The sequence below is a fragment of the Typopeltis vanoorti genome, chromosome 4 (assembly GCF_054136105.1).
Source record: "Typopeltis vanoorti isolate ZY-2024b chromosome 4, IOZ_Tvanoo_1.0, whole genome shotgun sequence".
NCBI classification, from domain to species: domain Eukaryota; kingdom Metazoa; phylum Arthropoda; class Arachnida; order Uropygi; family Thelyphonidae; genus Typopeltis; species Typopeltis vanoorti.
The window spans coordinates 99,342,623-99,365,519 of NC_143552.1; the positions used below are offsets into that span (position 1 = coordinate 99,342,623).

Sequence of the window (22,897 nt, forward strand, 5' to 3'; positions counted from 1 at the left end):
TTCTATTTTATTTAATTAAATTGAAATAATTCAATTCAAATGAGAGATGAATTAATTATGTTAAAACAAAATACATAAATAATACATAAATACTAATAACAAACAGTTCTAAACAACTTTGCTATCACTTTATAATTCACTCACAATCTCCAGAAGAATTGCTACCACAATTTATGATTTCTCGTAACGATCTTTGCAGGTGGTGTGTGTGTGTGTGTGTGTGTGTGTGTGTGTGTGTGTGTGTGTGTGTGTGTGTGTGTGTGTGTGTGTGTGTGTGTGTGTGTGTGTGTGTGTGTGTGTGTGTCATTTGCACGTATTCTTATGGAAAGAAAGTCGACAACCTTCTCCGATATTCTGAGAATGGTTAACATAATCTTCGTTGAGAAGGTTTAGAATCCAGCCGTGTTACTATTTCTATAATATAATTTTAAATGAAATCTTTCTATCCAAAAAAAGTTGCAACCTTCTTGCTGCACAGCTGAGGCACATTTGTGGAAAGATCCACTCTTACCGCGGAATCAGTCGAGCGTATTAGGCAAACTTTTTTTACGCAGTCTCAGAAGATCGCTTAACGCATGAAATAAAGCGAGCGAAGAAAGTTCAAGAAGGCGTACATAACTGTGTTGCTCCAGTGGCAGTCAGAGTGACACCTCTGAGAGGTATTATTGTCTTTCTTCAACATGTTTTCTGTACAGACAATGCCTCTCTGGTATGTGTGGAGCCTTCTCAATGGTAACTGTTTTGGGAAGGATGAAACTGTGAGTAAATATCGCTTTGCATCAGTGAATTGTTCGTAAACGGAATATGTATAAGGGGAAAAAATACCAAAAAAGTGGTTGTTATTCATTAACTTCAGTTCTGTATGTTAGCGATGATATCATTTCATGAGTTAAGAATGCTTATGTGTACACTCAAAGATCATAATCAAAAATTCTAAAAAAAATTTTTTTTTAAATTTTCCACCTGAACGAGGACGAGCATTCTATGCATTAAAATTACTCTATCTCAAGTTTTAAATTCACTTTTAAGTTTTTTACATCTGTAAAGTTATCTGCAATCCGAATTGGAAAAAAAAAACAATGACATGACTTAAACTTTACCTTTAAAAATTTTTCTTTGAAAAAACTTTCTGTCAGGATTTATAAAATCTCTCTTAAATGTAAACTACCTGATTTCAACCTAACCGGGAAAACCGAAACGAAAAAAAAAAAAAAGATTACGGTGATTTCATCCGATTTGTAATTTGTCTAATAAAAATGCCATAAAAATTCATATCCATCAAAATTTCAGTTATATATCTAAGCAAAGAAACAGAAAGGGATTCAGTGTGTAAACAGAGATTATGCAATTGAAATATTCAAGATTTGGTCAACCATACATCATCTTAATACAAATGCCAGCTTAGCTGGCAGACTGGATAAGTTGTTCTGCTTTCCACCCAACAGGCTGCTGATTCAAATTCCACTGCTGCATGAATATTTGTGAATGGCCTTAGGTGATAAGTGAACTTTATGGCGCAGTCTGAGGTCACTGCTACTTCTACTTATCGAAGACTCGAAATGGCTTGAAAAAAGTTCAATCTTTAGTATTTTAGAGTAGACTTTCCATGCATTTAACCCTTAACGCACTAACAGTACTAATGCGCTATGGGATTCATATAAAAGATTGATGATGTTAATGAAATAACTAACACTGGGTTTATTGGTCGTAGATATTTGATACAACTAGTTTGCCAACTTGGCTTTGAAGCTACTAGTTGACGTGGCGAAACTAGTCGATAACTAATTGTATCAAATATCTAACTGGGCCATAACTTACATTGGGCCAATAAACCCAGTGTAAGTTATTTTATTATATTAGTTTTGTGGTCGAAAATAACAAACTGATCACTGACGATGTTAATTGTTATCTGGTAATTCAATTATTAATAAATTTCATTCACATGTCGTTCGTGTTGTTTTCTCCTATGTTATTTCATTTCACTTTTTATCGGCTTTCAATATCACTTACAATCATTTCATTTCCATAAAACGTCACTTAGTAATATTGAAGACATGTATGAACAGAAGGAACAGTTTTATATTTATATTTAAGCTAGTGTAGCTGTCTTACTTCTTCTTCTTTCGCCTCTTTCTATCCACTGCTAGATATAGGCCTCTTCCTTAACTTTCCACTTCTTTCTGTCTTTAGCCAAGGTCCATCATCTCATGCAAACCTTTGTAGATCATCCCTCCTTGTTCTCTGGCGACATTTTCTGTTCTTTCCTTTTTTTACTATTGAAAGCCGATAAAAAGTAATAACTAACATAAGTAATAATTTAGTAATCGAAAAAAGTAATAATTTTTTCGATTGTTCGTCTTTTAATCTGCTAATGTGGCCAGCTCATCTCCATTTACATGCTTTACAATACTCCATAATATCCTTTCCTTCTAATTAATTTCATTATTTCTATTCTGTTCCCTTTTTGTTGTGTGGATCATTCTTCTCTCTATCTATCTATCTCTCTTGCTATGCATAAAAAATTTAAATGCTTCGATGTACAACGCAGTGTATGAATAAGGAGTTATATGGTAGAAACGAAAATCGTATTGAGTTAGAGAACCATGTCTAGTGGATAAAGAAGAATTGTTGGATAATAAAGGAACTTTACTTAAGTGCTATTGTACTCTCTTTACTAATTAATGTAAGAAGATGTTCAAATTTATGAAGACTGACAAATGACATTCTTTAGTAATAACCGGAACAAAATGTCTAGACATAAGATAAGCACACTACGCTATAGTTTTTGTTTTTGATAAACAATAGCGTCTTTTTTGTTTAAACTTCATAGAGCGTAAACAAAAAAGAAAAATATATATATATATGTATAGTTAACCTGCTTTTAATTATCTAATAGAAATCAAAATGTGCATGCTTCAAATGACTGTTCAGGGAGGTACCGCTGTTCCACAAAAATAACAATATCATTGGTCTTGGAAGATACACGCGTGATTATCCCCACCTAGAGATGTTTGCTATGATGACAGCAGTGGACCTCCCTGAAGTCCAATCATCATTCATCACATTCTACTCTCTTTCTTTTCTCTTCTCTCTAGCTATAAAAATGATGCTAGATGACCACATTCATAAACAATAAAAGATATTATTACCAGATATGAACCATTCTTTCAAGAATGAAATGTTTCGAAGATGATACAGAGAACGAAGAGAGAAAAATATTATCACTTAACTGTTCATCTCTCTCTCTCTCTCTCTCTCTCTCTCTCTCTCTCTCTCTCCTCATTTTCGGAGAAGATGGAATTTTTCCTTCCAAAAACTCCGGTTCTCTCTATTGCAAAAGAAAAAAACCTTCCGACTACACAGATTTGGAATAACTTGAAACCTTTCCGCTCCCAGAGAGAGTCTGTCACACAGATGGACGCTTCGAATGTCCGATCACAGTGACATCTAGTAGCAATTAAAACCACCTCTTGTCAAACTCAGTTACCAGTACAGAAAGAAAGAAAGAAAGAAAAAATCAAAAAGTAAAGATCATGGATGAGTTCATGGATCAGCTATTTTGTTTCTAACCCAACGCTCGGATCCACTAGTTACAACTGATTAGAACACTCGAACACTGCTCTTTATACTTCTAGTTTAGTGTTTGGATAATTTTGTCCTTCTTATTCCATAGAAATGTATTCAACTGGAAAAGCTCCTTAATATTACTTTTTGCTCATTCAATCATCTTTCATTATTTTACCTTAAAATGTTTACCTCAATAGCAGAAATGTTTTACATGTTCTGTAGGAACTGTATTCACAATGCCTCTCTGTATCCTTCCCACACCAGAGAGAAATACAGTCTAGGAGCAATAAATGCCATTCTACGTGCAAGTGTCAAGAGCAGTTATGTGTTGACAGTCTTTTTGAAGAGCTGAAAATTGTAATCTTTGGAAACTACTTCATGGCGAAGGCTGTTCACAGAATCGACGTAGATGGAATGAAGGAAGATTTCATTTCTGAGGAACGGCGCCCGTGAAAATATATGCAATGAGGAAACTGACCGTCTGTGAGACAGTGACGGAAGAAAGTGTCAGCGAATGGGAGAAAGGAGTCGTCAATCAGCCGAATGCCCTGTTCTGGACATTATCAAGAATATTTTGAGAGGTTTTAGATAGTCCATCCCAAATATAAAATCAGTTTGTCGAAGTTGAGCGGATTTGGATTTATATAGAATAAGAAGCTGGATAGATGAAAAGTAACGTCTTGAGAGAAAAGGGCTTCTGAGTAAAAAAAAAAAAAAAAATCGAAATTTTTGAAATCCCAAAAATAAAAAGCGAAGATTCCATAGAAGTGATGTGATTAGTCTAGAAAAGGCCAGGAAGAACAATCAGTCAGACAAGGGAGAGCTGGTATTGATTGTTACGATGCGCATTATCTTTGCGCATGGAAAAGACACATTATAAAGTAAGAGAAATCTTACTTTATAATGTGTCTTTTCCAAATATTGAAACTTAAATATAAATTTCTGGTATATTTCCATATACCAAAAAAGAAATATTTAAAATATTTTAAAAATAAAGTCGCTTGCTAAGTGGTCTGAATCCAGCTGTTTTTCCACAGATTTCTTTTCCACAGTTTTTTCAGCCTATTTTTAGCATTTTTGCATAAATCTTACCTGCACCACTCAGTAAGAACTCACTAGTTATTATTATTATTATTATTATTATTATTATTATTATTATTATTATTAAAAGCGAATTCTATAGTAGATCACAATTTAAAATAAGAAGTACTTGAAAAATGGGAACTACTGGCATATTTTATTTCTCCAATTCACGAACATTAAAATGAAATCACCTTTACAGCCATTCATTTATTGTAATTCTAAATACACTACTTTATGTTTTCTGACAAGGCATAAATTACATTTATTGTAACTGTTGTTGTTGATGCAACAAAAATATTCATTAATTTCTCGATTGCCTTTCGCTATATTTCTTCTACAACATCGTAACATGCTAACAATTTACATACTTTATTGGAAACAACCTCGGCGAAAATGTATCTCGAAATTTATAAACGGGCGTAATAAAATGTAACCTATTCATCTACCCACCACACTTTTTATTAAACCGAATATGAATTCCTGCTAATTTCATGTTGTTGTTTGATTTGTGAAGCTCTGTGCAATCTTCAGCGAGCAAGTCGTATATTGCTCTCTATAAGAAAGCGCGTATATAATCCTCAGGGAAGAAGAAATATTGATCGGGAATAAAATAGACTTCGCAGGTAGAAAATGTGCTTGAAAATCTTTTCGAAATGTGAAAATAAAATACTTGAATTATTGTAACAGAAATGATAAAATAATGTGTTATGTTAAGAAAAAAAAAGCCGTGACTTCAGTCTTTTTAGAAATAATATTCAAAGTCGAAAGCTGTTTATGAAGTAGGCTCATTTTAAAAATATAAAAGGCATTTTGCTATTGCTAATCCGAAAAACTGATTGGAAATTGGCAATACTTTTGAAGAGAGAGAAATTCTGTTTGTTTTGAAAATGAAGATATTCCACTGTTTCCCAAAGTTGCCAAGAAAAGTTCTTCCCAATTAACTACAAAGAATATGGAACCATTTAGAAAAATGCAAATTTCTGTGTAAACTTTTCTCATTCCCGTTTTCATTTCTCTATCCCAAGATAGATCATGAATTGCTAAAAATCTCATAAACAACAACTTTTTATTAGTTCTGTGTTGAAATTCTAAGTTAGATTTTACAACTTCTATATAAGCATTTTTCTGGAAAACTCTAAGCGGTTTTATGTTTGATCCCTCATGTTGATCGTTTACCCTATAAATAATAAATACAGATATTCAGCACCGATGCATTTTTAGCATATTCACATATGAGTCAATTGCATCATCTCTAGTTTCTGTTTTTAACTGCAACACAGTCTGTCGGTAATAAAAGAGTAAAAAAACATTTCCTTTGTTGAGAATATATTCTTCTACAACTAAGAAAGTTAATACAAGATTTTTTTTTACTTTTAAGTATCCTATTCTTACACTCTTGTGGGATATTTTCAGTGGAGATCGCGTGAATAAGATTTAGTTATTGTTGGTGTTTATATTTCTGACGGGGGTTTTTAAGAAATGTCCGTGTATCTTTCTCCCAAAGAAAGAGCTCCAACTTCACATATGATGACACGTGCGATTCGAAAATGCGATTTATTGCAGTTCCCTCTCCTCATTTTTCTCGATACTTTTCAACTCACAGGACATGTGCAGCTAAAACAATAGCATTTGTTTAAAATTATCTGATAAGCATACCTATCGTAGGTATGCTTATCAGATAATTTTAAACGGATGCAGGATGAAAATTACTATAGCTGACTCGGGAAAAAAAAACATTATTTATAGAACGTTCTTCCCAATTAACTACAAAGAATATGGAACTATTTAGAAAAGTGCACATTTCTGTGTAGACTTTTCTCATTCCCATTTCAATTCTATATCCCTGGATAGATCGCGAAGTGCTAAAAATCTCATAAATAACAATTTTTTTATTAGTTCGGAGTTGAAATTCTAAGTTAAATTTTACAACTTCTATATAAGCACTTTTCTGGAAAATTTTAAACAGTTTTATGTTTGATCCCTCATGTTGATCGTTTACCCTATAAATAATAAATACAGATATTCAGCACCGATGCATATTTAGCATATTCACATATGAGTCAATTGCATCATCTCTAGTTTCTGTTTTTAACTCTCGGTAATAAAAGAGTACAAAACAATTTGCTTGTTGTGAATATATCTTTCTACAACTACTCACAACTTTGAAAATATTCTTCTACAACTATCGACAATTATCATCCATTGAGATATCGAATGTGAATTGCTTACACTACGGCATTTTTTTTTTTTTTTTTTTGGCTAGATGGGCGAAGCAAGAATGCTTTTCATACTTCCCGTTATCTGTAGAGAACAATGTAAGGATAGGGTGTTATTGAGCTATTAAAGCTCTGATCATGGCAGGAGGGTAACAGCAATAGCCGAGCCTCAGCTAGAACTTCATTGGCTACAGCATCGCCATCCATTACCCTCCCTGAGCACCCATTTTAATCGCCTCGTACGACATGCATGGGCTGCAGTGGGATTTTTAAGTAAAGCCACCTCTAAAAATTAAGACGATCCCCCGGATCACTCCCTGCCGAAAGACCATCCAACTCAGCGTTGGTTCCACTCAGTGACGGGCACCCCACCACTGAGCAGAACTGCTCATATTTTCCAGGGAAAAGCATTCACCGACAAGGCCCCTCACCGGTCACGCCGAAGAACACCCTCCCCAGAGACTCAAAATGTTCTTTCAGGACACCCCCCCCCGAAATCTAAGCCCTCCCCTCACGGGAGCAAAATTTCGGAAGAAATCTAAGAGAGCAAAACTCTCAAAACTCTGCGTCCCATTTTAGTCGTCTCTTACGACATGCATGGGCTGACCCTGTATAAAAATTAGAACGATCCCTAGACCACTCAATAGTGGCCAAAAAATCGTCCAACTCAGCGTTGGCTCCACTCAGTGATGACCCTTCACAGCTCACGCTGGAGAATACCCTCCCCAGAGACTCAAAATGCTCTCTCAGGGCAGGCCCCCGAAATCTAAGCCCCCCTCACCGGGAGCAAAATTCCGGAAGAAACCTGAGAGAGCGAACTCTCAAAACTCAGCGTCTATTTTAGTCGCCTTTTACGACACGTATAGGTTACGTCAGCGCTATTCCTATCCCAGCCACCACACGGGGTAACAGCACTTTTTTCAAATCGGCCCTAACTATAAGAATTTTATTAGATTATTTAAAAAGGTGGATTGTTCTATTTTTTATTCTATATAAAATATTCCAAATATGTATGAAATATTCTTCTTAGTTCTTAATCTTATTTGGGATATTCATTTTTTATTATAAGATAAAATAATATTTTTGCGAATATAAATGTGCAAACTACTGCTTCTCTTGATGTATATAGCATTAGTTTGCATAATATCCCGAGTTCCCAAAAATATTGTTTTATTTTATACATATAAAATAAATATAAAAAATAAAGATTTCAAATAAGATTAAGAATTAAGAAAGAATACTAATTATATGAAGAGCCAAAGGCTTCAATTCGGCGACATGAACTTATTTAAGTTAAGGGATATTGCATCCCGAGCAGTAATACAGCTCCTACGAGCTAAGTTCACATTATGGGTAAATACCAAGAATAGTGATCGGAGCTTGCTCCACCCTTTCTATGAGTTGCCTCAGTTTGCACTACCAAATGGGTCAGGTGCCACTATCCAGGTATTTGCTCAGGCTTGGAATCGCCGAACTTTGTATAGTTTCTATATTCGGCATGAAACTCTTTGAGTTTCTTATTCGGCTAAGAAACAATATGGGATGCCATATCCCTTAACTTAAATAAGAAAGAATATTTAATATATTTTGCGGATTTTGTGCAGAGCGTAAATAAGGAATAATCCACCTTTTTTAAGAATTTATAATAAAATATATATTGTTCGTGCAGATCTCAAAGGGTGGGAGGGATCAATCGACCGTGAGATGCGGTGATTGATTCATTAAATCTAATACCCTTGGAGGGTAATGGATGGCAATGCTGTAGCCAATGAAGTTCTAACTGAGGCTCGACTATTGCTGTTACCCTCCTGCCATGATCAGAGCTTTAATAGCTCAATAACACCTTATCCCTACACTGTCCTCTACAGATAACGGGGAAGATGAAAAGCATTCTTGCTTCGCCCCTTTAAGCCAGTCATTATAAGGAAAGGGTGAGATACCGATAACTCTCGTTTAATCTTTGCAAATTTCTAATTATGCAGGTCCAAAAGCTGAGACTGTTCCTGAATACTACAACACTTTGTGCATAACTCTAAGAACTGTTAAAACACTCTGGAATTGACATTCTTTCCATTAAAAAGTAAAATTTCGTATAACGAAATCTTTAATCTCTTTCTTCACGAAGTTCCACAGCTCGGTACTGAAAACAATATTTTTTTTCATAACTTATTGAAGTTCCAAAGATACCCTAACAGGAGGGATCTTGGTTGGAAAATTGCATGTAGCCACCTTCAAGTCAATACCAGCAAATGGAGGCATTTTAACATCGGAGATACAATCTGTTACCGATTCGAAACAATAGAACATGCATTCTACAGCTGCTCTCTTGCCCTGAGTATTTGGAACAGATTATGTAATGTGTTGGGCATTCCATTACTCACAACAGAACAGGTTTTTTTTTTTTTTTTACAATACCCACCACCTGTCAGCAATGGAAAGAGAATTTTGATTTTTATAATTAATGAATTAAAATACCATTTATGGAAGGTTAGGAAAAAAAACATGGATTTGAAAACCAGCAATATGACATCCAAATGCTTTATAATACTGTATTGTGGAAATTTTATTGTTCAGTGAGACATTTTTTGTATTTAGAAAGAAGCATTGTAGGAGATATCAGATTTATGACTAGATGGTGTAGACCACCCACATGATGCAATATTCACCGGAGGGGGAAATAAAATTCTGTTTATTCTTGATATGAGAGGTTTTTTAAATAGTTCCATCCTCTAAATTCAATGTAGTCTTGTAGTGAATTGCAGGGATGAGTGGAGAGCAATTCCAGGCAGAACAGAACAGGTTACAGTTAACCCAGATGGGGCTGACCACCTGGGTATCAGTCATCTTTGCGCTTTAATTTGTCTTTTGGTCTTTTGGTTGTTCATCTATATGAGATTGGTGAAAAAGGAAAACTGATAGCCTTTGGCTATATGATGATATAAAAGAGCTGAGGCCTTCTCTCTCTCTCATACTATCTTATCTGTCTTTTCTTTCTCCTAATACTATCAGGCTCTCTTGCACCCCTATACTAACTACTCTAGGCCTATGATGAGCAACCCTTTACTTTTTGACCTCAAATTTCTATCTTTCTTCCACAAAATATTTAAAAGAAAGTATTGGGGGAAATGCATTATAGACAAATATTTCATTCATCTCACCAACAGTGTAAGTGTGAGAAATGTGCTCTCTCTCTCTCTCTCTCTCTCTCTCTCTCTCATATCTATCGCGTGGATCAGAACAGACCTCGTAGAATAATGGACAAAACAAACCAGTCAGTTGGCAATCCCCTTAACTAGAGTTCCACAGTCCTGTTAGTGAATGCAAACTTAACAGAGCAATTAAACGAATATTATATGTAGATTAAAAAAGAAAGCAAGAAAATCGTATCGTTATTATTGTTATTGTTATTTTGTGTTTATCCAGTTTTTTTTAAATTGTATCAACTCAAATATTTCTAACTTTTTTTAAGAGTAATACATCTTAGATTTTGATTTATTCTACCCTGACAATCGTATAATCATGAATCTTTTCGAAACTTTTATAATAATAATAATAATAATAATAATAATAATAATAATAATAAAGATATGTTCAAGGTACAATTCCAAAGTTTCGAGAATTGATTTATTTATGAGCATTCTTACTCACTCATATCATAAAGCTACTCAATACTTCAATGTAGCCTCAGTTAATGGTATTATGATTGAAAGACATCATTTTCTATCTCCAACACTTCCTCTTAAAAACTGAACCTCTCAGAGAATGCTCTTTCCACATGCTTTTCATTTTCGAAACAAAATACAAAAAGTTCAAATGTGTTTAGATCGGGAAAGGAGAGTCTGTGCGAGCTACTCTTCCCCCCCCCTTTTTTTTTTGAAGAAGCAGTTAGCAGGGAAAAGGAAACAAGTCGTCGCTGTTCTGTTTCTACTCGTTTCTTTTATTGCGTGTTCTCTCGAAAACCGCTGTGAAACGTCTTGACATTTGGTTTGAAGTTGGACCTTATTTTCACATTTTTTCTCTCTATTTTCGAATTTTCTGTGGCACTACAGAGTGAGCGGTATTCACTGCCTCAGTAACCATACGTTGACCTTAGCATTTCACAAATTCCTTAAGATTTTTGCTCGATTTCAAGCAAATTATGTATGCAAATATTTTCTCAGGGCTGAGAAGCACTCTAGAAAGGTTAAGGACATCTGTATCTTTTTAATTACTCATCACCTGTTGGATAAAACCAATCGTCCTCTAGCGGTTAATCTTCGAAACTTTTGGACTGTACCTGTAGTTTGTTCTAATGTTGAAATAACAAAAAAAAACTTATCAACATTATAAGGTTAGATTCAAAACTAATATACTAAGCTCTATTGGCTGGAAACATTCCAGAGACTGGTATGTGATTTAAAGGTTGATTTAAACTAACTGAAAATACATCATCTTTATATTTAACCGTACATTTCGAAACAAAATAAAATTATTTTGCATTAATAGTAACCTATCTATTAACGGATTTATTATTTTTCACTCTTTCGTTGCAAATTACAAACATTTTAACGATTTGTTTTTTATTTTTACCATCCCAGATTTAACTTGGAAATTCCAAAGGCTTTTTCATTTAAATTCTTTAGCGAATACAAAGCGCATTTCATGTTTATGAATATCGTATCTACTTGTTCCATGAGATGTTTTATTATGAAAATATAAAGTATGTAAATTAAGCAGAGCGATGAATTAATTATAGTCATCGTGTTTGCAAAGGAAACCACTGAAAGTTTTCATACGCTTCTAAGTATATTTCTCTCCCTTGTTTTAATCCTAAAATTAACTAAAGTTATCATATAAATAAAAACAAAATTGCTGCAACAATAATTAACAGTCTTATAATCCTATGAAATTTAATGTCTAATTTGATTTTTAATAAATAGTACTATGTTATTATTTTCGAAATAGCAGCATAACATCACTGTTTTGATCACCTGGCGGAAAGAAGCTGAAATATTGTAATTGTTAACTAGATACATATAATAATGACATTTGAATTCTATTTTGCTTTCAAAATAGAAAATTCAAAATTCAAAATTTTTATACCATTATTTGTTTAGAAATTGATGTTCGAATTCGACATACACCATATAACATACATATTTTTCTAATAGTGCAATGATACAACATTTTAATATGTATAATACGCGTATTTAACTAAATCACTGGTTTTTCAAACGTTTCATGCTTATCATATGAATGTTAGCTAATTGGAAACTTTGCAATTATATACAAAACCACTGTATAATTAAAATTATTTAAATTACTCGACAATGAGCACTCATTTCTCTAATTTATAAATTAATTCAATAATGTGATATTTTTTTCTAATGTAAGAAAAAAAGCATGATTATCTGTTAAAGATACCAAGCTATTTTAAATTTAATAAACCTGGTTTTTTACTCCATTTCCCAAATAAGCAAACAGACAAGTCAATCAAGTTTGCGCCTGCAAGTGTTGCAAGTCTAGCTGACCCTGCACGTAGTGCAAGTCCAAGACAACTCGTGGTAAAGGTAGAATAAGCTCTGATCACTATTCTTAATATTTACCCTTAATGCAAAGCACATCTTCTCGAGGAGATGTATGATGCTATGCATTAAAGGCAAGGGGCCACTACCCAGACCGGTTTCGACCTTTATTGAGGTCTCATCAGTGGGTAGGTACGGCTATCACGAGTTGCCTTGGACTTGCACTACGTGCAGGGTCAGCTAGACTTCAACACTTGCACGCAAACTTGACTGACTTGTCTGTTTGCTTACTTGGGAAATAGAGTAAAAAACCAGGTTTATTTATATTTAAAATAACTTGGTATCTTTATCATATATTATACCCAAGGTAAATAAACTTTCTACATCTATCTCTCATCCTGAGATTTTTATTTAATAAGGTCAAAGCACCTTATGTAACTTGTGTTGGTAAAATATTTGTAAGCTCTGTATTACTTCAAACTTTGCATTTCTTAGCCTGGCTCCCACTGATGAGACGTCGATAGGGGTCGGAACTGGTGGGGGCTGGCTTTGAGAGGCTCTGCTTGGGAACAGAGACAGGCAAAAACCTGTCTCTGAGTAGGGCCACCGCTGAGATTATGGCTCTGGATAGTGGTGGGGTGAGCCTGCCACTGGGTAGAGCCAACGCTGAGAAGTTCTTCTCGGTGACGGAGTGGAACAACGCTGAGTTGGACGGTCTTTCGGCCACTATGGAGTGGTCTAGGGATCGTCCTAATTTTTAGAGAGGTCTTTACTTAAATACACCTCAATAAAGGTCGAAACCGGTCTGGGTAGCGACCTTCTCTCATAATGTGAAACAGCAATGCATCTCCTAGGAGCTGCATTTTACATTATGAGAAACCGGTCTGGCAATGCTGTAGCCAATGAAGTTTAACTGAGGCTCGGCTATTGCTATTATGAGTTTGCTCTCCTAAGGTTTTTGCCTTAAGGGAGCAATTTGAGTCTCCGGGGAAAGTGTTTTCCGGTACGGCCCGGTGAGGGGCTTTATCGGTGAATGCTTTTCTCCGGAATATGAGCGGTTCTGCTCGGTGGGTGGAAGGCCATCACTGAGTGGAGCCAACGCTGAGATGGACGGTCTTTCGCCCACTATTGAGTGGCCTAGGGATCGTCCGATTTTTTTAGAGACGGCTTTACTTATTCATGTCCGCGCGGTTAGCCTAGTGGCTTTGCGCTTCGCAACCATATGACTGGGGAAGGAGTGCCCTAGGTTCGATTCCCGTCGACGACGTGAGGAGCTGAAGGATCTTCCTCAGCCATAGCCAAGTTAGCCGGTCTTGGGCGTGGACAGCAGGGTTTTTTCCGTCAGTTTATCTGGCGTTTTTCATCTCGCAAGCAGGCAAACCGGTCCCGTGAACACACACACAGGATACAGCCAGGAATACTTCGAGGCATAGGGGGTGACCATTCTATCCTCGTATTTCGGTTACGAAATCCAAGCATGCTTGGAGGGTTGTGGGCCTGCCTTAAAGGCCTGTGAAAGCCATTGAGATAGATAGAGTTACTTATTCATAAAGTCGAAACCGATCTGGGTAGTTGCCCCTTGCTTTTAATACATAGCATCATACATCTCCTCCAGGAGATGTGCTTTGCATTAAGGGTAAATATTAAGAATAGTGATCAGAGCTTATTCTACCTTTACCACGAGTTGCCTTGGACTTGCACTACGTGCAGGGTCAGTTAGACTTGCAACACTTGCAGGCGCAAACTTGACTGACTTGTCTGTTTGCTTACTTGGGAAATGGAGTAAAAAACCAGGTTTATTAAATTTAAAATAGCTTGGTATCTTTAACATATATTATACCCAAGGTAAAAAACTTTCTAAAGCATGATTATCATCATAAATTTAATCATAAGAGATTTTAGATTCGAGAATTTCTAATTATAATGGCATGTCTCAATAGTTCATTACAGCACAATGATTTAACCTAATACACAGAAAATTGGTTTATTTATTTAGATAATTTTAGAATAAAACATCTTCAATACATAAAAAATAATATTTTTTGAGATATTTCCTGCTTTATCGCACTTCATCTTTAGCGAGACCAACGAGGCGTGTATGTTATTGAGAAACTAATGGCACAACATTCTGGTTAGCTTAAAAATTAAAGGGCTAACCATAATTTGTGAGAATTAACAACGTTACGACGAGAGACCTGTTGACAATGTCAGAAGAGAATACAAATTAAAGTAGTGAAGACCATATTAATGTGTCCAATTTAGAATGAACAAAAGATAGTCGTACCTACCCACAAAATTAACAATCTAATTGAAATGAAAGAACTTTGTGTAAATTGACTGGACTTTTCATGCTTCTATCATAAAAAGCAAAAGACACATTGAGCAGATGGGTCGGTTGGAATTAAGGGCAAAACAGCTAAGCCGATTAGGACAGGTTATTTTATCTTTTAACTGGATAATCTGTCGACATTTATTTTACGGAATGAAAAACAGAATTAAGAAGATAAAATTCTGCCACTGACTTTCAGTTTTTCAACTGAAGAAAACCTTACGTCTAGACGGGATTCGAACCGAAGTCTCAACTGAAGGGTAATGGTCTTTTTCTCAGCAGCTACGGAGACACTCCAGATGATCAGCAAATCTTTGGATAGATGAGGCGTCGATTACCTTGTTTTAGTGAAGAGATATTTTGGTGAAAATGGCATTTAATCGAATATTTCGAGAAACTCGGCTGCAATGATAAAATAGAACAGTCTGATATTTCTGATTTAAATTAATTATATGCTTCTTTACCTCGAAATAAAATTTTTTAATAAAAATTGAATATAGAATATCCTCTAATGCTTTTAATTTAAAAAAATCAAAGTGAACAGAGGAGTCGCATGCGGCCTACGAGCTGCTGGTTACCAATTCCATTGACTATATATGTATTCTTACTTCTTGAGTGTCGCTCCTCAGAACTGATACCATTTACGGGGTTTTAAGCTTTTACAATCAACTTGGTTTGTTTTCAATCACGTTCAAAGCGACTAAGGATATGAAGCAGGTTTGTGTGTTCTGCAGATTTAAAAAATAGATCCCAGTAGTAAAATACCCTTCCACCTTCTTATGAGAGCTCCTAATTCATCTTCAGTTGAAAAGCTCCAATAAAGGTTCTTCAGGAAGCGAAATTTGAATCCGGGTCTTACCAATCAAACAGCATCATCGTTATAGACTGAGCTACGGAGGTCCCGCCTAAATCAGTGAGGAATAATTTGATTTTAAAAAAAAATCTACAATTTAGTTTAATAAAATAATAATAATAATGCAGTATAATATTATTCCAAGGATATAAAAACAATATTTTGATTAGAGAAATATGAGATCCAGAGTTTACACCGAAGTAAGTTTCATATTTTTAGAAATAAGAGTGTGATAGGAACATAAATGAATTATGAAGTAGTAAACAAGCTTATGGTATGTTGCTTCGAAGAATTATTTGGATATAGAAAGTAATGATCTTGTTTATCCCATAATTCGTTTCTTTATTTCTAGAGCTTAAAATAAAAAAAAAAATGTGAATCTTATTGAATAGACGTGAAGTAGTGTGTAAAAGGTGAATTGTTTTCTTTATGAGATTTTTGTACATACGTGAAGTGACATTATTTTATTTCATCATGTTTACTTTGAGTATTATCTGTCAGTATAATCTGCTCGTGATGCAATTCACAACTTGGTTGTGCGACCACGTGATGCACTGGTTTCACAGGCGCGACAGAAAAGTCGCTACTCACAATTACATGCTCGTGCCATCATTTTGAGTAAACCGATGTTTTCCAACTTCTAGGTGATCCATAAAGTGTGCTGATGGTTTCCGGATGCTGCTGTAAAGACCTTCAATATGTCACGCGAACCTTGATGTCCATCACGCTACGCTACATTTCTACTGCAATTACTCACAGAAGAGAAAACGAACGGAAACCAACTCTGTTTATCACCTCTTAAACACTTTACAAGGTGAAATGAAAGAGGTCTGTGTGTGTGTGTGTGTGTGTGTGTGTGTGTAACAGAGAGAAAGGTAAGTAAGTTTTTTCTCAGACAGACAAGTACTCGTAAAAAAAATCATGGAGCGTCCTAATTGGATTGTTCCACGTGCTGTAGTTTTTTTTTTCCAAAAAAAAACTATAGCACGTGGAACAATCCAATTAGAATCCAATCCAATTAAAAAATACAGCACGTGAAAAAAAAAAGTTTTTTTTTTTTTACAAAAAAAAATCAAAGCAACTTAATGAAAATAAGAGACTACACAATTTATATCCATACTTTTAAAAATAAATAAATTATACCATCATCGCATTCCTCTTTAGGAACATAGATTTTTTAAAAGTCTAAAAGTGGAAATTAAAATCATTTACTTTATTTATTATAATGATATAAAATAGAAAAAATCTTTATTTTATTTTCCCCCCCTTTCAGCATCAAATGATACTTGTCTTGCACTTAAAATAGTATTTCGCTGCTAGTTGACACTTGCGGGGTGGTGGTGGGGATCAAGCTTGGGCTCAGTTGGCCATAAGAATTATCTGGAAAACATTAAGTGTATTAGTGCTACTGAGAACTCGACAACATCTGCCTTCAGAAATAAAACGATAACAGAAAGTGCCTGTAAGAAAATACAAATGAATAAGGCCGCATTGGGTTTTCCATTTTGACGCTGATTAAGATCTTCATTATTTGAATAAGTCAATGAACATACAGTAACCTGCTGGTTTATAACATGATGCACTGCTGGTTTATACAATCCTTATTCTTTATAAGGACTGGCTTAAAGGGGCGAAGCAAGAATGCTTTTCATCTTCCCCGTTATCTGTAGAGGACAGTGCAGGGATAAGGTGTTATTGAGCAATTAAAGCTCTGATCATGGCAGGAGGATAACAGCAATAGCCGAGCCTCAGTTAGAACTTCATTGGCTACAGCATTGCCATCCATTACCCTCCAAGGATATTGGATATTGAATGAATGAATCAATCACCGCATCTCACGGTCGATTGATCCCCCACTCTTTTCATCTTCATTCTTGCCTGGTCAGTAAATTTATATTTACCAAGATGTAAAAATTTTAATGGTGTTATTGTTCGATAACAGCAAAAATGATTATTGCTACAATGAAAATTTTAACTAATGGGTTATTGATTTTTATATTTTATTATTTATTTTATTTATTTTTTTGAAAATGTTATCTCTATACCAAATTTTATCAAAAGTTGTAAATAAGCTTTATTACTAAAAACGCTTCGAAAATGTAATAATACGTCATTTGTGGAGAGCAGCAGCATTCGAAGAAAATGCTAGCAAGTTTGGCGTCGGAGATAGGTTTGATTGAAAGAGTGATAAAGTGAAGTCAGCAAGTACTACTTTTTAAATACTCTTCTAAATAAAACTTCTAAAGTAAACAACAATTCTACTGCCAGAAATAACTTTAGAAAATTGTCTAAAGTATCGAAACAGTAATTAAATACCATTAAGTTAGCGAACACAATACTTCATTCAATACTAAAAGTGGAAGTTTGGAATTCTGGAGATAAAATTCACTGAAAACACGAATTTAAAATATGAATAGATTATTATGAATTCTTTATGCTTAGAAAGTATTTCAATCTACAGATATCGATAATTAGATTTCCTTAAATATGATCTTTTTTGACATATTGCAAATATTACGTGTTATAAAATTTACATATAAAATAATATAAATAGTAATTATTATTTTGACTTTTTAACTAAATTTCTAGAAATTTAAGAAAATTATAAGATAAGTAAAATTTGAAATATGCATCACTTATTAAATTTCAAATATATTATATATTAAGAAGTAAATACAGGATGTTTATGTGGATCGACCGTGAGATGCGATGATTAATACCCTTGGAGGGTAATGGATGGCAATGCTGTAGCCAATGTAGTTCTAATTGAGGTTCGGCTATTGCTGTTACCCTCTTGCCATGATCGGAGTTTTATTTATTATTATTATGTTTATGTGGATTTATATGAAATACCCACTAAAGTAATTTGCAATTTTGGCTTTTATGAGAAATGACCTTATTAGATAATCCATAGCATTTCACGTATGAGATAAAGTGGTCATACTCTTTAAGTAATATTTGTTGGTAGTGGTTGCATCTGATTACTGCGTAATTAACGACCTGTCTATCAAAGTGTGGACAACATGTCAAGGTCTTCCACTGTCATATGATGCTCTTGCGGCTTCCAAGACACTGAAAAACAGGAGCTGTTTACAATTACGTGCGCCGTTGTCTCTTGTAAACTAACTCCTTAAACGTCTCTCGATGATTTATATGGTATATCGGCAATAGTCGGTTGTTGCAGAGGCCTTCAGTTTGTTACAGGATCCTTGATTTCAGCCATGCCACTAAGTATAGAGATCGCACTGACATAAGAAAGTGATTCCTTGTTCACCTCACCGTTAACTGGCGAGTGGATAAGCAAATCATATTGATGCTGTTAGTGCCCTTTTAACTAACAGCATCAATATGAATATGTTACGAACAGTAGTTTGCTGTTTACTGGAAACCTGAATAATTACTCGGGAAATTCATTATGACTAAATTGCTTTACGTAAACAAAACCTGTAGGTCAGCGAGAATTGATCCAAAACAAATTCACTTGATATTTGCTAGTGTTTAGTTATTTTTATTGACGCTTTGGAAATTCTGAACTTCCCAATTATAACAAGCAACTTTATGTTTGTATTCAAATTAAACTTTTATATGAATAAAAAAATAATTGTATTGAATAAAATGGTTGTAGGTGAGAACTACTGCATATTTTTCAAGAGGATTTTATTCTAATTTATCAAGATTCCTATAACGATGCACGTTAACTATCAACATAAGAATATTATCTTCATTTAATAAGTGGGATAGCTTGGGTTTCCATAAAACATGAATTCAGTGATGACAGATTGATAAAAGGAAGCCGAACATAACATGAAAGGAGGCATATATTTTATTACCACTCTCCTCAACCAACATCATTGCACCATTTTGCTAAGTAAAATTCGTTAAATGAACCATAAATTCCTCATTAATGTTAGAAGGAAGAGTAATATAAAGAATTATTGCGGTTAGTACAGTTACTTCCTTAAAACTCGCTCTCTCTCATAAGATTTAGATACTAGATGGTCATAAGTTCCTTGACATTAACCTAAAACACCCTAATCAAACTATGTCTAAAGAAAAAAAAAAAAAAAAAACAGTTCTGTATTCACCATAAATTCCCTGCAGAGTTGTTCAGCTAATTAGAACCAACTCGATGTTAATAATGAAACAGACGTTCCAGCTTTTGGTGGAAAATAATTACTAAAAAATTTAAATATATCAAATAGTTTAAATTATAATAATAATATTAAATTGGAATACATATAATATATATACATTTTGGTCTACTTTTCTTATAAAACTTTCTAAAAAATAATAAAGAGGCTAAGGATGTATGTTATTATGGAGAAAAATTATAGTTAAAATAAAATCATACACCAAAATAAATAGTTTTCATTACTTTATAATGATTCAAGTGTTTTAAAGAAATTAATTAAAAACGGATGTATCTATATCGGCACCTATTAATACAGTAAACAACGGGAAAGTAACACTTGTATTTACCACACTGAAATTGCAAAGCAGCTGTTGTTTTCTTAATAAAATATATTTATTAGATAACTAACTGCCTTCACTGAGCTTTTATATATGCATGTGTGAACTATAAGAGGAGCGACTTTTTTATACTCAGCAAGGCATGCAAGTTTTCTAATGAAATAATTCTATCCAATTTTGAGAAAGGTGGATTTGATAATTGCATTTTTGTACATCGGCATCATTTATTATCCCAATTAAATATAAGCATTTATTTATTTTATTTATTTATTAAAAAATTTTTGGCAATTTGTACATTGAACAGTTTTATTTCGCCCAATTTTGGGATTAAAATGATTCAGTGAAAATGAAAGATAAAATCTTTATTCAAGTAGCTTTGAATAGGACTCCTTTCATAATGTAAAACCATTTGCCTTCCAGCTTATCGCTTCCATCACATTGATCTTAATGCCGCTTATAATTCAAGGTATATGATATTAATAAGTTGAACTTTCCATTGTTGTTATTTCCATCGTTTTCACAAGAACTAACACAACTGCAACAGAGTTACGTTATTCAAAGAGATCTATCAAGTGATAATAATTATGTAAAAATCTGACTATTCTTGTCAAAACGTTATAACTGTATACGAATATAAACAGAATAGTTAAATAGCACAAAGAATAAGGGAGAAAAATATCATTAATTAGTCAGCCAGCCTGATTAGTGGAGCGAATAGCATATCAGCTCTCTCCAATCACAAACAACCATGCCCACTACTGGTATGGTTGTTTGTGAATGGCTTGAGGCAGAAGATGAGGTTCACTGCCAGATGTGAGTGAAACTACCATTCTGCATATATGGAAGATTAAGTGACTTGAAGAAGTTCCATGTTTCAACTCTGCACGATTACGGGATTATGTCACTCTTAGGCTCATTCGCATAATGTCATAAATAAATATAAATAAATAAATAAATAATATACGATAGGTTTACACTATTTTGTGGATGGACATTTACAACGTATACAAAAAAGTAGTAAATAAAGAAAAGAAATATATTAATTAAATCGCCGGCAGATGATTTTCATCGCTTGGTGTGACTTCCACTATGTATGGATGCCTGAATAATCTAAATTATCTAATCCTTATCCCGTTCACAGTACAAATCGTATTAAAATTCTTAATAGATTGTGCTGCCATCTCTTGGCATTAACCAAAATCATGAACAATATATTAGCAGAAGTGAGGATCTATAAGGGATCGCTCTCCTGTCAAAAAATCAAATTAAATTAATGTTAAATAAATAAATAAATAAATAAATAAATAAATAAATAAATAAATATATATATACATTTTAAATTATACGAAAAAACTTTGATTTCCAAATAACTGTTTAAAAAATGGTATTTGTTTTTATATAAAAAACGAATTGACAATATGGAAAACTTAGGATACATCTATTTATTCTAAAAGAGAACATCCACTCCATACTTACGCGATAATTTATTAAAAATTTTGTCTCGATAATTGATTAAAAAAAACATAGAGTCAATATATCATCAACTACAGAAGTAAATACGTCTAAATTTATTATAACTTAAATTCGATTTTATTAGTTGTTTTTAATAAAATTATTATTAAATAAACCAAATTTTAATATTTAAAAAATATCTCAAAAATCTAGAATTAATGCTAAACGACGAAGTTTTCAAACTTTTTTATCCCTGAACAGTTCTTCAGTTTAGATCCAGATGAAATCATAAGAATCCAGATGAAAAGTTTCAAGATTTATTTCAGATGTACTTCTACTTGAACAGATGAACTGAAACACTTTAGGTAACACTAGAACCGAAAACAGTGAATATGAAATCATTCATGAGTCGTATGTAGCACGTGTCCGCGCTGAAACGAAGTAAAGGCGGTGCTGTTGTGTAATCATGCGTTTGGGTCTGCTGCTGCCATCTTTTATCAAGTAAGTGAACTAATAGCATTCTTTATCATTGTAGTTTAGATTCGAGATTTTTTAGTCAAGGAAGACATTTGTTTGCCCCTTTCCTGTCTTCATCAAGCAATTGACTATCTTGCCTCTCATGAACTAGTATTTTTATATAACTAAGGTCTAAATAAAATAAAATAAACAAACATGTATTTTAATTAATTAAATCAATGGATAATGGATTATGGTCAAAACATAATTCATAGTTCTGCAGACTCGTTAATTTAATATTTTAGATGAGTATGAAGATGCAGGCAACCTAATTTAAGTTGTTCCGGTGAAGAGTGAGAAAAAAAGGTCGTAATCTAGTAATGTGAAACTATTATATATATATATATATATATATATATATATATATATATATATATATATATATATATATATATATATATATATATATATATTGTTGTTCCGAATGGATGATATACACACTCTCAAAACAAAAGGTTATCCTCCGGGTTTAACTGCAGGTATGGATGTTTGTACAATCTCTGGGTCGTAGATAATTTTTGTTGCCCGGTATGAGACAATCACTACCCTGTTTATCGGAGGCCTAAAATTGCTTGAAAAGATTTCCGTGTTTGATCCCCAGCGCATGACCCTTAGCAAACCCAAATACTCACAGTACTAAATGTGCGATAGATTTATAAAGAACTGCATATAAAAATCAAATAAAACACGATAATCTTAAATGCGTATTTAAGATGGATAATGGGAATTTACTTCAATTTTTCTTTCTTAAATACTCAGATACGTGCTAAATGTTAATATGAACATTTTTTGTAATGCTAAATGGTCTTGGTCTTATTCAGTTAAAAAGGTTACACGAAAAAGGTTTTTTTTTTTTTTTCCAAATGATTATTTTTATTAACGGCTTTGGAAGGTTTCATTTCTGATG

General features: G+C 33.7%; 1 protein-coding gene across 1 annotated transcript in view; it reads right to left on the reverse strand.

The window, feature by feature from the left end:
* AstC (Allatostatin C) overlaps positions 1-22,897 on the reverse strand; it is a 50,518-nt gene that overhangs the window by 611 nt on the left and 27,010 nt on the right. The gene's annotated exons all lie outside the window — the stretch shown is intronic.